A 16,124-nucleotide genomic window follows, 5' to 3' on the forward strand; every position below is an offset into this window, starting at 1 on the left:
GTGCCCTCCTCCTTCACTCATAGCCTGAGAAGGGAAGCTGGTGAGATAATCACAGCATTGGACAGTCCATGCTGCAGCAGTGGTGGACCAAGGGCAGTAAGGAAGCAGCCAGAATGAGCACCTAGTCCAGAGAGGGAGGGAGTCAGAAAGGTCTCTAGGCTCAGGAAACACCACACGTCTTCCAGAATAACAATGAAATGGGAGTCTGATGAAAGAATAGTCTGGCGGAGAAAATGATATGTGTCAAGCACAATTGAGTGATATTGTGAGAATCATGAAGTTGTTCCATGTGGATGAAGTACAGGGTGCACACAGAGGAGGGCTAAGAGAACAGGGGCAGGCAGGGTCCAGATCATCAGATGTTCACTGAGAGATCTGGATTTACAATGAAGAAAAAGAGGCCCCAAACAAGGATTCCAGGCTGTAATCGGTAAGACCTGATTTGATTTTTCAGGTCACTCTGGCAGTGGTATGGACTGACTTACTATGAGGCAGCTAGACTAGTGTCAGAAAAGCAGGTTACAGTACTATTGCAGTCATCCAATCAGAAAGGGCCTGGGGGAGAAGCAGCAATGAGGAGAGGCAGAAGGCAAAGATCCCAGGGACAGTTATGACAGAATGGACTGAGGGCAGGTGAGGCAGAAAGAGAGGTCTAGGATTGCTCCTGTTTCATTTGGGCAAACTGTCAGAGCCAGTGACCCAAATGGAAACCAGGATGTTGGTTTTAGACAGAGAATTTGAGGCAAAGAGGCCAGCAGACAGCTGGAGCTCAAGAGGTAGGATAAGATAGAGGTAGGGAAGAATGGCAGCAACATGGTGCATTATGCAGAAGGTGCTATGTGATTCCAGAAGCACAGCAGCCTGGAGACAAACCGAGAGCCTCTGGGGTGCAAGCTCCCTCACCCACCAGGTCTAACACAGCAACTCTATGACAAAGGCACCACACCCTGTCTTATGGGGGTGAAGATGGCATCAGAGGGATTAGGTTACTTGTCAAGGTCTTGTGCCTGTTAAGTGATCAGGTGTCCTGATGCCAGAGCCTCCCAACCGGCAGCACAAACTATCTTTTTAAGGTCAGTTCACATAGGAAGATCCAAATTAAGTGAATTAAACAATTAAACTTACTTTAAAATAATCTTCAAACTCTAAAGTACCTAGTGAGGACCAAATAGTCAACATCAAGCTCCCTAAAATGTACTTAATTTTGGAAAAATTTGTACAATAAATAATTTTGAAAGGATGGATTTATATAAATAATAAAGGCATCATGGGCTCTTAGACAGTGACTGATTCCTTACCTAAGTAAATAAGGATCTAGTGAAACATGATATCCTTCTACCCAGCCTAGACTTGGTCCCACCTTATCACACAGTTCCACCTTTCATACATCTGCCCTAGCATAGTTCTCAATGCATAACAAATTCTTGGCAATTCACCATTCCCCTTCTCAATAAAAATTCAAAACTGGTGAATCATGTAGGAGGACACTTTATCTTACAGTGATGCACCTTCTTCATGATCCATGCCACAACTTGTACCTTCTTTGTAATTCTACAAAGAAAGGATTATGAAGATAATGAATAATTAAGTGGTCCATATCTGTCTGTTGGAGCAATGGCCCAAGGCAAGTCATATTACCAAAGATGGGCTGGCCTGGAGTTCTCCTTAGGTCAAGAGAGAATGGATAGAACCACATCCACACTCAGGTACAGAGAGGCTAATTCATTGAAAGTGGATTAACTCTTGACAACAAAGACTAAAAGCAGAACTTCAGGAATCTGAGAAAGAAATGGCTACAGAGAGTGTGATATCATTTTAGTAGTTCCAAGGCATTAAGGGGCACAAGAATCTGTTCTGAGTCTCAAAGTCACACTGTTTAGAAAGATGGTTTCATGTCTTTGCATAATTGCAACATCTAATTCTTAAATCTTGTTTCTAATCTGCACTTAATATCAGACTCTGTCACTTAACTGCTGTGGACAAGATTCCCTCTTGCCTGTTAAACCTCAGTTTACTTCTTTGTAGTTCTAAGATAACAATGCCCATCTTCACTTGCTCTGCCCAAATGACAAGGGCTGCTGGGATAATTAAATGAGGCAAATACACGAAGCACGGTGTACACCAGGAACTCCATCTCTGTGAGCTATTGTAATTTATGAGATTGCTATTGATTTACTTCATGGGACTCAGTGAGCTCTAAATGTAGCCTATTTCTTTGCTGAAGATTTAAAATCACTTTAAAACAATAAATATTTAAAATATACTCAAGAATCACTCTTATCCAATAAAAATGATCCAATACTATTTAGCACCTCTCCTGAGGTATTATTCCTAAGGGGCAAAGCATATAAAAAGATCAGAAAACACCTAAAGGCTCCATATATATATATATATATTTGGGAAAAAATTTTTTTAGAAAAGAAGCCATTTTTTAAAATGCTGGTTCAAATTAAAGATGTTTTTCATCATTATTTAAAATGTTTAAAAATCCATGAAAGTAGGAGAAAATGTTCTTGGTCCTAGGTAATGCCTGAGAATTTTTCTTTTAATGTGATGAATTTCTTTTATTTTCAAAATTTTACTGCATTGACCTTGAACAATTCAAATTAATTTAGCATGTATTTCTTGAGTATCTTCTTTGCATTAAGCATTGCTAAACACCACAGGAGAAAGGAAGATAAGGAAAACACTCCTTTTATACAAAGATTACAATTTAACAAGAAGACTAAGATAAGCGTACAATTAATTACAATAAGATAAGGGTCAGAAGAAAGGTCAAAGGAAAGAGAACTACAACTGAGATTCATGAAAGACTTTACAGAGAACTGGGAAAAAGAAAAGATGGGTTTAGATTCACAGGCAGAGGGAAAAGCAAATGCAAAAGTAGATTCATTAAAGATGTTTTTCATCATTTTTAAAAATGTTTAAAAATCCATGCAAGGGGGTGAAAATGCAGCAAGTACTCAAGGACCATTCAGAATTTCAATTTGGCTGACATTAGAAAGACTTCTACAGTGCTGGTACATTTACACTACCAAAGAGATGCAGCAAAGAATAGTTTTTTTGTTAAATAGTTGAAAATGAAGATGCCAACTCCTGGCAGGAGGAAAAGAAGTGAGGTCAAGGAAAGGTACAGGTGAAAACAAGATGGGCCAATTATTAATGGTCATCCTTGTAAGGCTGAGGGCTTATACTCTCTTCTCCACCTACTTGTATATCTGAAATCCCCCATTAAAAATTTGTTTAAATGCCAGGCGCAGTGACTCACACTTGCAATCCCAGTGACCTGAGCAGGCTAAGACAGGAGGATGGCAAGTTCAAGGCCAACCTCAGCAACTGAATGAGATGTGATTCTGCAATCTGTAATTGGGGTATAAATGGGAGTTCATACCCACTTGAATCTAATGTATGAAATATGATATGTTAAGAGCTTTGTAATGTTTTGAACAACCAATAATAAAAAAAAAAAAAGAAAAGAAAAAGGGCTGTGAATGTAGCTCAGCGGTAAAGCTCCACACAGTTCAAACCCCAGCACCCTTAACCCCAAAAAAGTCAAAAAAAAAATGAAGACCAGTCAATCTAGGGAGCTGGTCAGCTGATGGCTTCTGAAGTGATGGTGCTAAAGAGCTTTCTAACCTCCTGGTCAACTGTAGGGGAAGGATTGGAATAGACTCCACAGAGAAGTCCACACAGCACAATGTGATTACAGTTACAAGTGTGCCTGTTCTGGGTTTCCAATGCCTTACTCTCTTCACCTGTTCTTCCACTTCCTATTGGGAGAAAGCAGCAGAATTCTACTACCAGGCACGTTGGTGTCAGTCTAAGAAAAGTGGAGACAACGTGACCTCAATGTATCTTGTGTAAAAATATCCACAGGGGTTGATTTTAGACATATAAAATCTAGTATTTGTTCATGTTGGAAAACTTGTAAGAAAATCTAAAAGTCAACTGTATCCCACCACCAAGAGAAAACCACTCAACATTTTGGCAAATCCAATGCCTATGTCCAGACAGATGCCCACTCATATATTTATGTACATGCTTTCTCTCCTCAGAAACAGGATTGCTGGGAAATAGTCCCATGTAATCTGCTTATTAGTTTAAAAACTGTATAATAGCAATTTTATAACACCAGTATAAGGGTTATAACGGCCCATTAAAAGACGCTTTGACCTAGTGCTTCCAACTTTGCACAGGAGTTTAAGCCAAACATTAATATTGTTTTGACTTGAGACAGCTCAGTCTCAATGCTATTTGAGTCGATATATACTACTATTATATACTCTAGTTAGGAAATGTGACGTGACAATGGAAGTAGTTTGTCGTACTGGGGGAGAAGGGTGGTGGCAGTATTCTTACCAGAGAAATAATACCATCTTCCTTTTGAAAATATAAGTGTTGAGATTTTAGTTTTTTGTTTTGTTTTTAAGTTGTAAAAACTATGTATGAATTTTGTTCCAGACATCTAGTATTACAAAAAATAATAAGTAAAATTTCCCTGCCTTCCTTCCATTCCATTCCACTTCTCAGAACTGGCTATTGTTAGCAGTTGTACATCTGTTTATCATACAATTATGAGGCTACTTTAAAATACATAAAATGTATAATCACATGTATATTCAATTTATGTACATATAAAGATATACAACTGTGCATGTATATACATGTAAACACAGTATACACACACCACAACAATGTGTAAGATACACAAATATCAGGAAGATTTTTCTTTCTTTTTGAATATTTCCTTTTTCCCTGCCCCTGAAATAAAGACAGCTGTTAAGAGATGCTACTGTTTTTTGCATGACACACTAGATCAGACTACAGGTCCACCCACTCGAGCATAATATATGGGAGATGGCTCCAGAAAAGGAGTTAGGAGTAAAGGTTTCCTCACTATCCATGGCTGTGTCCTCAAAACTTGAAAATACCTGGGCTTTCTTTAAACAATCTACTATGGATTCTTCTATGATTGACTCCAAATACGTTCCAGTTCTGACTGCCAGCTGAATCCATCTTGGAGACTCAGGTCCCTGGTATTCATGCATAAAGTCCTGAGGAATTCTTGTTCTATGAAAATACCTCCTTGAAACATGACTCCTGTTCTCATATTCTAGGAAAAAAATCTGCAAACTACAGCCTAATGCCTGTTTTTGCAAATAAAATTTTACTGGAACACAGTCACGCTCCTTTGTTTCCATACTGTCTATGGCTGCTTTCATAGAACAGCAGTAGAGCTGAGTAATTGCAATAGAGACTGTATATCCCACAAAGCCTAAAAGTTTTACTATCTGCCCCTTTGCACAAAAAGTTTGCTGATCCATATTCCAAGATAAGTTCAAAACACACTGTGTTTTCTCTATCAAAGATTGCGAAGGACTTGAATCACCCACCCCATAACTAGTGTGTTGGTCCAGGCTAAAGAGTCTGTTTTCTATTAAAAACAAATCAAAAGCAACTTGGCTTTGACAGTAGTAGTGGTGTGCAGGTAAACTTTGAACAATCTGCTCTCCAGGGGAAAAGAGCCCAGATTTGCAGCACTGGCCTATTTCCATGATGTAAGTGTTACTATTGTGGCTTCTTTTAAGCTAAACAAAACAAAACAAAACAAAACAAACAAAAAAAACTAAACATTAGAAGCAACCAAAGCCAACCTGTGAGTCTCACTGAATTTTTCAGGAGGCCAGCAAGATACATCATAAAATGAAGAATATGCACAAATAACTAGCTGCAGTAAACCACTGGTTATCTGAGACACCTGCTATCAATGGTCCAACTCCTTACTTTAAAGTCAAAGGCACTAAGGCCCAGAGAAGTATCTTCCACAAATCTGGCTCAGTGAGTAGCATTAAGTTGGAAGTAATTTCTCTATATAGAGTCTGGCTGCCTCAAAGAGAGTTACCTCTTCAATAAAAGGGGAAAAGGCAAAGAAGTTGTTGCCAGGCACAAGTTCATAAATGTTGGTTTTTATCATCACCTTGACAGTGTGGGACTCTGGTTGCTTTAGCTCATGTTTTTGAAGCACACTTCTGATAGGAATATTGCTCTTCACATAGGGCCATGTTTTATTAATACTCTGACAAATAATTATCCCAATTAACCAGCAGCTTCCTAAGCTATTAGAAAGATAGAGACTGCATCTTTTGCACTCATTACTTTTCTAGCTGGTACAGAACTGGAAATGTGGTAAATAGGTGGTCAACAAGTATCTACTGAAAGGATGAAGGACAGATACTCCACAATCAAAGTGGAGTCTTATTCAAAGAACCCAACATGTACTCCAAGTTTAGATCACATTCTTTTCTCCCACCTGAGGACTGTGCATTTCTAAAGTACTGGCTGCAGTGTCCAAACTGCAGCGTCCATTGAAGCAGTACAAGCTCTTTGTGTAAAAGATACCTGGGTTAGAGAATTTTTTCCTTTGATTATACACTATATAGTCATATATGTATACAGTATATCTGTATACTATATATAGTATATATTTTCTATTTTAAACATGTGTTGTCAGAGGATGAAATCAAGGAAAGAATTCAGTGAAGGATCCCACCTACCACACCACAAAATGCTGGACAATTGCTTTCCAGTAGAGGCCAAGGAAGGACCATACACAGTGACTCACCTTTAAAAGTGAAAAGTGAAAGAACACCAAGATTGGTAAGCATATTCCAACAAACTCAAGGTTAATAACTACCCAAGTGCAAATAGAAATGAACACAAGGAAAGGAGGCAAGAGCATGTCTCTATTACTTTGGAAATAACTTCTCAACTACTTGGTAATTCTCACTCTAACCTCTACACACTTGGCATGGTCACCTCATTGGCACTTCTCTGAACCCACTGATCCTGTTTGCCACAACACAGCTGTAATCCTGATGCACACACAGGTCAGGTCTGCAGGCACAGAAGCAACCAAAGGCACCTGTGAATCTTGCTGAGTTTTTCAGGAGGCCTCCAAGATACATCATAAAATGAGAGGACCTAGTATTTGGTTTCAAAGTGAGGTCAAGCTTGATCCCACAAATCAGAGGTTAACCCTATCCATGGCATGTGGTGGGTTGTGCTCCCATTTAAGAAGAACCCCCCAAACAAGAAGCAGGCCCAGTGAATTAAGTCTTTAAAGCATTTCCTCCCCTCTGGTTCTAAAAATATTGCAAGGTCTGCAAGTTCAAAACCACTTTCATAATAATACTAAGATGTTATTTGCTTTTATCATTTTCACATTCTCAGGAGTCCACTGTGGAGGTCTCCAGAAGTTACATGACATGTGATAGTGCAAGAGATTGAATAAAGCAGATACAAGAATCCAGTTTTCTTTTATTGAGCCAGACATTAAAAGAGGTTTGCAGAAATGTAAAACAATGCCATTATTCTTGATAAGTTTCTGTTCTGGAAAATACAGGTTTTTTTTCATAAAAAAATGTTAAGATATAACTGGTCTATTATTTTAAAATGTTATTAAATACTGTAAAAGGTTCTCGGTTTTAATTATATATGGCAAATATCAACCTATACAACCCACATAAACAAAGGTTCCTTATGATACTAATTCTTAAGGGGGTAAAGAATATCGAGTCCAAAAAAAGTTTGGAAACTTCTGTCCTAGAGATTGTCCCCTGTAAGAAGAGTTATGTGTTCTGCACGTAGGAAGACGTGCCATTCCGGTATGCTGATCAAGTAGGGAAGGCAGCCGGTCTCCTTAGAATTTGGGGTCCATGAGGGTGGGCTTTGTGTCCCACCACTTGCAGAGGTCCTCCTCCCTCACCCCATTTCCTCTTGATGGGGATTCCCAGACCTGCCACACAGGCTCAGGGACGATGACCCGCCGTCCAGGCTCGGGACGGACTCCCGGGTGAGGCCCAAACACCCTGGGGTCAGGACTCCGCGCGGCCCGCACTGCCTCGCCGAGGGCTCCCGGGCAGCATGCGCAGGGCCAAAGCTAAGGACCCCAAGGAGAGGCTCTCCGGTCTCCGTCGCGACGGAAACTGAGGGATGGCGGGGAGATCACTCCCCAGGAACACGTCCCCTCGGCCTCCCCCAGCTCTGCCCGACTCCCCCGGGCCGCTCTGCCTCGCGCGCCGGGAAAAGGCCCTCACCAACTCCCGGGAGGGCCCTGTGGCCGGCGTCCCCGCCGGGGGAGTCAATCGGGACGAATTGGTACTCACCAGGGACAGCACGGCGGGGCTCCGGCGACTAGCGAGCCGGGACAGAGCAGCGGGCGCACTAGCAGGCGGTCCCTGCCACCGCCTCCGCGATCCTCCCCCGCCGCCCCCGGCCGCTGGCCGCCGGGAGGAGCAGGGGCGGGGCGGACGCCGGCCGGAACCAGCCCGGCCTCGGACGGGGCGGGGCTTCCACAGGGCCCCGCCCCGCCCCCCAGCGGCCCGGGAACTTCGCCCCGGGCGGGACTCTAGTTGCTAGAGGTTGGCCGCAGAAAGTGGCGAGACGCGTCTTTCCACAGGGCTCGCTCGTGCCGGCCCTGGTCCCGGGGCTAGGGTGACGGTCGCTCTCGTTGGGGCCTAGGGTGTGACTGCTCGGCTCGCGCTAGGGCCGGAAAGAAATGCAGTTTTTGTTTTTTTGTTTTTGTACTGGAGATTGAACTCAGGGGTACTTAATCACTGAGCCACATCTTCTGTCATTTTTATGTTTTTATTTTTGAAATAGAGTCTCGCTAGGTTACTTAGGGCCTCGCTAAATTGCTGAGGCTGCTTTGAATTTGCGTTCCTCCTGCCTCAGCCTCAGGAACCGTTGGGATTACAGGTTTGGGGCGTCACGCCTGGCAAAGAAATGCAGCTTAAAAAATGATATTAAATATTTTGCCATAACTGTAGAGGCTTCACTAACTGGCTGCTCCTGCATCTGATTATCTTGCTCTACCCTTGTCTCCTTGCCCTTCTCCCCATTTCATCCTTCACCTCCCATCCCTACCCCCGCCTTGATTCTTTGCTCAAAGTTATGCCAAGTGGGACTCTGGTTTAGGAATGCAACATTTCTAGTATGAATGTATTCTTTTCAACTTGTGACCACACTTCACTCCGTAATTCATGGTGTTCTCAGATCTGTAGGAAATGGCTTGGGCCTTCTCCAGACATGCTTTAGGTGCTGGTTGGAGTTGTGCCCTGTAGGTAACTGTGAGTCAGAAAAGCGATTATATCTTTGTAGGTGAAAGGCGGTGATGTTTTCTTGCCCAAATTATTTGGGAAAATCATTGTAGTTTTCTATCTGAATGAACAACTAATAGCTAATACTATTAATAATGCCAACCACTATCAGCAATCATTTACTGCCTCCACTTGGCCCAAAGCCCTGTGGCTGGATCTTTACTAATGTCTATTCAATTCATTTCATGCTTCCAACCACCTAGGAAGTGAAGACTTCAGAGCTGTGAAATGTGGCACAGCTGGATTCAGTCCTCTGACTTCCACAGCAGCATCTCCCCAAACAAGCTACACTGTAGGGCACACCTACCTGGTGATATTCAATTTTGAAAGGATGGGGGTGGTGTTACTGTATTTCCAATAGGAGAAGACAGTTTCTTTCACCCATTTCTCAAATCCCATCCTTTCATATTCATTGAACAAATTTTCCTTAAATGTTCACCATATGCTAGAGGTTTACCATAAAACCTGAAAAATAATAATGCTAGTGTCTTCTCAAAAGTTAAGGAGAGTATAGGGAAGGTGAGAGTGGATAGTAGGCTGTGGAGTAGGGCCAGAACATGTCCAGCTAAATTTTGATTTGTACTGAGGCAGCCCTTCAGAAAGCAGAATGTTTTAATGTTCAACACCAACATACATATAACTGATAATCTTGACCCACAGTAATTAAAACAGGGCCATAAAAGGAACGGAGATTAGTAAGCACCTTAGCCAAATCATGAAGGGAATATTTTTCACATCTCTCCACTCTTTGACATGTTATCAATGACATGCTGGTTGAGAATCCAGTGGCCTCCCTTCTGTTCTTGTTCTTCCTTCTGCTCTGTAGTATTTGGCAGCAGTGATTAATCCTTGAAATTTTAAACTCCTTTTAAATTTTCAGCTCTCTATTTTTATAATTCACCTCTTCCCTTTTTAATCCCTCTTTCTTTAGGCTCTTTCAGTATTATCTGTCTTCTCTTGCTTTTCCTGCCACTCTGCACACTGATGAGTTTTCCTTTGTCTATTTTCTCACCATGCAAACTCCTATCACTTGCAGCTGAAGCCTGCTGTCCTTCATTGGTCTTACTTCTTCTGATCCTCACACTCTATTTCTAGCCATTTGTAGTATCACCACTTGGACATTCCAGAGGCGTCTGTCATTCATCACATCTAAAATGGAAAGTTATTATCCTCTAACCATCTGTCCATCCTCTCCTATCCATCCAGTTTCTTCCTCATTCTGAATCCTACATCTCGAGTTGGATCCCATCGTTTGTTCAGAAAGCTAAATACATGGGTTGAGAAACACATCACTGTGCTCACACAGGGTCTAAGTATTTCTGACATGGTACCAAAGGTTCTGCTAGTGGCCCAGCAGAGTGCATATACTTTATGGACCTTCTGAGAGGAAGCCACTCAAACATGATAACTACAAAAACAACAAAGATTCTGTTGGAGATTGTTAAGCTGAGGAGTGCCTCATTGTATTCCACACTGATTTTAGTTGTAGTCCTGTGTGGTTAAACATTGGGAATACATTCTCAAAATGCATCCTTAGGCACTTTTGTTGTGCGAACATCATAGAGTGTATTTACATGAACTAAGATGTCTACAAATGTCACTAGGTGATGTAATCTTTTGTGACCATCAGCTTGTTATTGACTGAGACATATGTGGTACATGATTGTACTTTTATAAACTGGACTTAGTTGATTAAAAGGTCTGAAGAACTATATCCCAACTGACTTTATATCATGATTTGCAATTGATGGTACACTTTCATACACATGGACTTAATAGAAAAGAAGTGGTATAAGAGAAGGACAAATCTAGCATGATGACTCAAACTTTGGAGTGCACTGAAAACATACATACTTTACTCTTTAGGCTGAGTTTGATGGAATCAATCAGAGACACACCGTATGAGAAATACTGGTGGTACTTCTCAGATTTTGGATGTTTCCCAGAATCATTAGAGGACACTTATTAAAAATACAGCTGCCTGTATTCCCTATATCCTAGGATGTCTGATTTGTTAGAGTAGGGGCAGGATCTATGCTCAGATTCTGAGAAAGTTAAAATTTTACTACAGGAGTTTCTGCTTTAGCATATCTGTAGATTGTCACCAGGGACCTGATACCTATAAATATAAACTCCATGAAGGTCAGAGGACCATGTCAGTTTGTTCATCACCCCCAACACAGAGCCTGGCACATAGTAGGTGCTCAATGCAGTTTTATCAATTCTGACTCACTGTGGGCTTCTTTGTTTTGTGTATTCTTTGGCTCTCTGTTGCCCTGCATGTGATTCAGGGTTCCTCCATGTGGTTCAGGGTTCACAGAGGGATGACATTTGTTTGACAAGGAATGGAGAAGTATAATGTCATCCTGAGCTTGCTTTAAGGGACTCTAGGATCTCTAACATTTTCAATAATGTATATCTTTTTCATACCAGAGAAAGTTTGAAATAAATACTTTCTGTTCCTCTAAAAACCAGAAAGCTATATTTGTATAAGAAAAGGCAAGGCTCAGTCTCCTCTTGGCCCCAACTCTGCCACATTTCCACATACTTAATTTCCCTTCTCTTTCTTAATGTTTAAGCATTAAAATATCCCTGGGCGGTTTCCCAGAGACTTCTGGCCAGCTGCTTCTAGTTAAGCACCATTTCTCTCCAAATAGCCAACAATAAAACCCAAACCTTATTAAATGTCCCACTAAATATTCACAACCACCATTTGAGGCTGGGAACATTACTGTTCATACATAGATAATAAAATTGAGGTTCACAGTAGTTACATCATTTACTTCAGGTCGAAAATTCCTGACTGATAATCCTGGGGTCTGAATGGAGGCTGATCTCACCCTCACCCTATACTTTTTAACTTTTAGGCTCCTCTCACCCTATACTTTTGACTTTTAAGCAACAAAAGAGCTGGAAGTTAGAAAAAAAATATATATATATATATAATTTGTAGAAAAGAAGACTTAAATGTACTAGGAGAGAACACCAATCACCATATAGTCTAGAATTCCTCACTTATTTTCAGGGCCTATTTTCCCTGGTGATAGATAGTAAGGGCATCCCTGTTGCAGCCTTATAATTTGGGAGCACCCAGGTAAAATAATCTGGGGATGAAGGTGTTGGAAATCGGGAGACAACTAAAGTATGAATTTCAGGATTTGCACATAAAAATTAGGTATCTAGCACCATCTTTCACATGTTATTTTGCTGTATGTTTTGAATGTGTTATTTATAATATATATATATGTGTGTGTGTGTGTGTGTGTGTGTGTGTGTGTGTATATATTTTTTTTTCTTTTTTCATTCCAGAGTAGAGGGGGAATCTGCAGGATTGATCTATTAATTTTTTTTTCATGTACAGAAAATGTAATTTTATGAGGTTGCTGATACTGATTTTCTTATTTTATTCCAAGAAAATGACTGATAACTTTGACATATGAGAATGGGGGAAAATTTTGCTAATTCGTCCATAATTTGGCTCATTTCTATTACCAGTTTTTGAAGAGCTTGCTTTCACATATCAGTTTAAATCATTTTTAAAATGGAAAATCCTAGCTTTTGCACCATTTTCCTCCATTCTTGGTGGTAGGAAACAACAAAAAATATCAAGGTACATGTGTCTATTCCCTGTTAAGCCTTCAAAGTATCTGAAAGACTAAATAAAGAAGATGACGGTCAGCTACTGCCCTCTGTTGATAGAGTGTGAATTTGCAGTAAACACATTGCCAATTTCAAAGAGCAGAGAGGATGGTTAGGGCTAAGAGAGTGAATGTTAAGAAAACACTAATGGACTAAGAAATTTACTTGTGTCTTAATTTCATAGTTGCTGAACACCCTAGAAATTAAAGAGAAGAAACTTATTTGGTCAACAAACTGGCTTCGCTTGGTGTGAAGGATGCAAAATCAAACATGATTAAATCAATTCCTTCTCTGAGGATTTATTGTTATTATTTTACAGGAACTCCTTCAATATTGTTTTTTTTTTGGAGGTTGGTGACTTTATTATCATCCTTTTTTTTTAGAATTTTTTTTATTGGTTGTTCACAACATTACAAAGCTCTTGACATATCATATTTCATACATTAGATTGAAGTGGGTTATGAACCCCCAATTTTACCCCAAATGCAGATTGCAGAATCACGTCGGTTACACATCCACAATTTTACATAATGTCCTATTAGTAATTGCTGTATTCTGCTACCTTTCCTATCCCCTACTATCCCCCCTCCCCTCCCCTCCCATCTTCTCTCTCTACCCCATCTACTGTAATTCATTTCTCTCCTTGTTTATTTTCCCATTCCCCTCACAACCTCTTATATGTAATTTTGTATAGCAATGAGGGTCTCCCTTCATTTCCATGCAATTTCCCTTTTCTCTCCCTTTCCCTCCCATCTCATGTCTCTGTTTAATGTTAATCTTTTCTTCCTGCTCTTCCTCCCTGCTCTGTTCATAGTTGCTCTCATTATATCAAAGAAGACATTTGGTATTTGTTTTTTAGGGATTGGCTAGCTTCACTAAGCATAATCTGCTCTAGTGCCATCCATTTCCCTGCAAATTCTATGATTTTGTCATTTTTTATTGCTGCATAGTACTCCATTATGTATAGATGCCACATTTTTTTTATCCATTCATCTATTGAAGGGCATCTGGGTTGGTTCCACAGTCTAGCTATTGTGAATTGTGCTGCTATGAACATCGATATGGCAGTATCCCTGTAGCATGCTCTTTTAAGGTCTTCAGGGAATAGTCCGAGAAGGGCAATAGCAGGGTCAAATGGTGGTTCCATTCCCAGCTTTCCCAGGAATCTCCAAACTGCTTTCCAAATTGGCCGCACCAATTTGCAGTCCCACCAGCAATGTACAAGTGTACCCTTTTCTCCACATCCTCGCCAGCACTTGTTGTTGTTTGACTTCATAGTGGCTGCCAATCTTACTGGAGTGAGATGGTATCTTAGGGTGGTTTTGATTTGCATTTCTCTGACTGCTAGAGATGGTGAACATTTTTTCATGTACTTGTTGATTGATTGTATATCCTCCTCTGAGAAGTGTCTGTTCAGGTCCTTGGCCCATTTGTTGATTGGGTTATTTGTTATCTTATTGTCTAATTTTTTGAGTTCTTTGTATACTCTGGATATTAGGGCTCTATCTGAAGTGTGAGGAGTAAAAATTTGTTCCCAGGATGTAGGCTCCTTATTTACCTCTCTTATTGTTTCTCTTGCTGAGAAAAACGTTCTTAGTTTAAGTAAGTCCCATTTGTTGATTCTTGCTATTAACTCTTGTGCTATGGGTGTCCTATTAAGGAATTTGGAGCCTGACCCCACAATATGTAGATCGGAGCCAACTTTTTCTTCTATCAGACACAGAGTCTCTGATTTGATATCAAGCTCCTTGATCCATTTTGAGTTAACTTTTGTGCATGGAGAGAGAAAGGGGTTCAGATTCATTTTGTTGCATATGGATTTCCAGTTTTCCCAACACCATCTGTTGAAGATGCTATCCTTCCTCCATTGCATGCTTTTAGCCCCTTTATCAAATATAAGATAGTTGTAACTTTGTGGATTAGTCTCTGTGTCCTCTATTCTATACCATTGGTCCACCCACCTGTTTTGGTACCAGTACCATGCTGTTTTTGTCACTATTGCTCTGTAATATAGTTTGAAATCTGGTATCGCTATACCGCCTGATTCACACTTCCTGCTTAGAATTGCTTTTGCTATTCTGGGTCTTTTATTTTTCCATATGAATTTCATGATTGCTTTATCTATTTCTACAAGAAATGCCGTTGGGATTTTGATTGGCATTGCATTAAACCTATAGAGAACTTTTGGTAATATCGCCATTTTGATAATGTTAGTTCTGCCTATCCATGAACAGGGTATATTTTTCCATCTTCTAAGATCTTCTTCTACTTCTCTCTTTAGGGTTCTGTAGTTTTCATTGTATAAATCTTTCACCTCTTTTGTTAGGTTGATTCCCAAGTATTTTTTTTTTTTGAGGATATTGTGAATGGAGTGTTTTTCCTCATTTCCATTTCAGAAGTTTTGTCGCTGATATACAGAAATGCCTTTGATTTATGCGTGTTGACTTTATATCCTGCCACTTTTCTGAATTCATTTATTAGTTCTAGTAGTTTCTTTGTAGACCCTTTTGGGTCTTCTAGGTATAGAATCATGTCATCTGCAAATAGTGATAATTTAAGTTCTTCTTTTCCAATTTTTATGCCTTTAATTTCTTTCGTCTGTCTAATTGCTCTGGCCAGTGTTTCGAGAACTATATTGAATAGAAGTGGTGATAGAGGGCATTCCTGTCTTGTTCCGGATTTTAGAGGGAATGCCTTCAACTTTTGTCCATTCAGAATGATGCTAGCCTGAGGCTTAGCATAGATAGCTTTTACAATGTCAAGGTAAGTTCCTGTTATCCCTAGTTTTTCTAATGTTTTGAACATAAAGGGATGCTGTACTTTCTCGAATGCTTTCTCTGCATCTATCGAGATGATCATATGGTTCTTATCTTTAAGTCTATTGATGTGGTGAATAACATTTATTGATTTCCGTATGTTGAACCATCCTTGCATCCCAGGGATGAATCCTACTTGATCATGGTGCACAATTTTTTTGATGTGTTTTTGTATTCGATTCGCCAGAATTTTATTGAGGATTTTCGCATCTAGGTTCATTAGAGATATTGGTCTGTAGTTTTCTTTCTTTGAGGTGTCTTTGTCTGGTTTTGGAATCAGGGTGATGTTGGCCTCATAGAATGAATTTGGAAGAGCTCCCTCTTTTTCTATTTCCTGAAATAACTTGAAAAGTATTGGTATTAATTCTTCTTTAAAGGTTTTGTAAAACTCCGCTGTATACCCATCCGGTCCTGGGCTTTTCTTGGTTGGTAGTCTTTTGATGGCTTCTTCAATTTCATCCATTGATATTGGTCTGTTCAAATTGTATGTATCCTCCTGACTCAGTCTGGG

The 16,124-nt window shown here is 40.2% G+C and overlaps 1 protein-coding gene across 1 annotated transcript in view; it reads right to left on the reverse strand.

Annotated features, from left to right (window-relative positions):
- Positions 1–8,310, reverse strand: part of ACO1 (aconitase 1) — a 51,598-nt gene extending 43,288 nt beyond the window's left edge. The window contains exon 1 of the mRNA XM_081278819.1: positions 8,166–8,310. The gene's annotated coding sequence lies outside the window, so the exon portion shown is untranslated. The remainder of the gene's footprint in view (positions 1–8,165) is intronic.
- Between the last annotated feature and the right edge of the window lie 7,814 nt (positions 8,311–16,124).

Source organism: Spermophilus citellus (assembly GCF_964194105.1).
Source record: "Spermophilus citellus genome assembly, chromosome: 2".
In the NCBI taxonomy this organism is placed as follows: domain Eukaryota; kingdom Metazoa; phylum Chordata; class Mammalia; order Rodentia; family Sciuridae; genus Spermophilus; species Spermophilus citellus.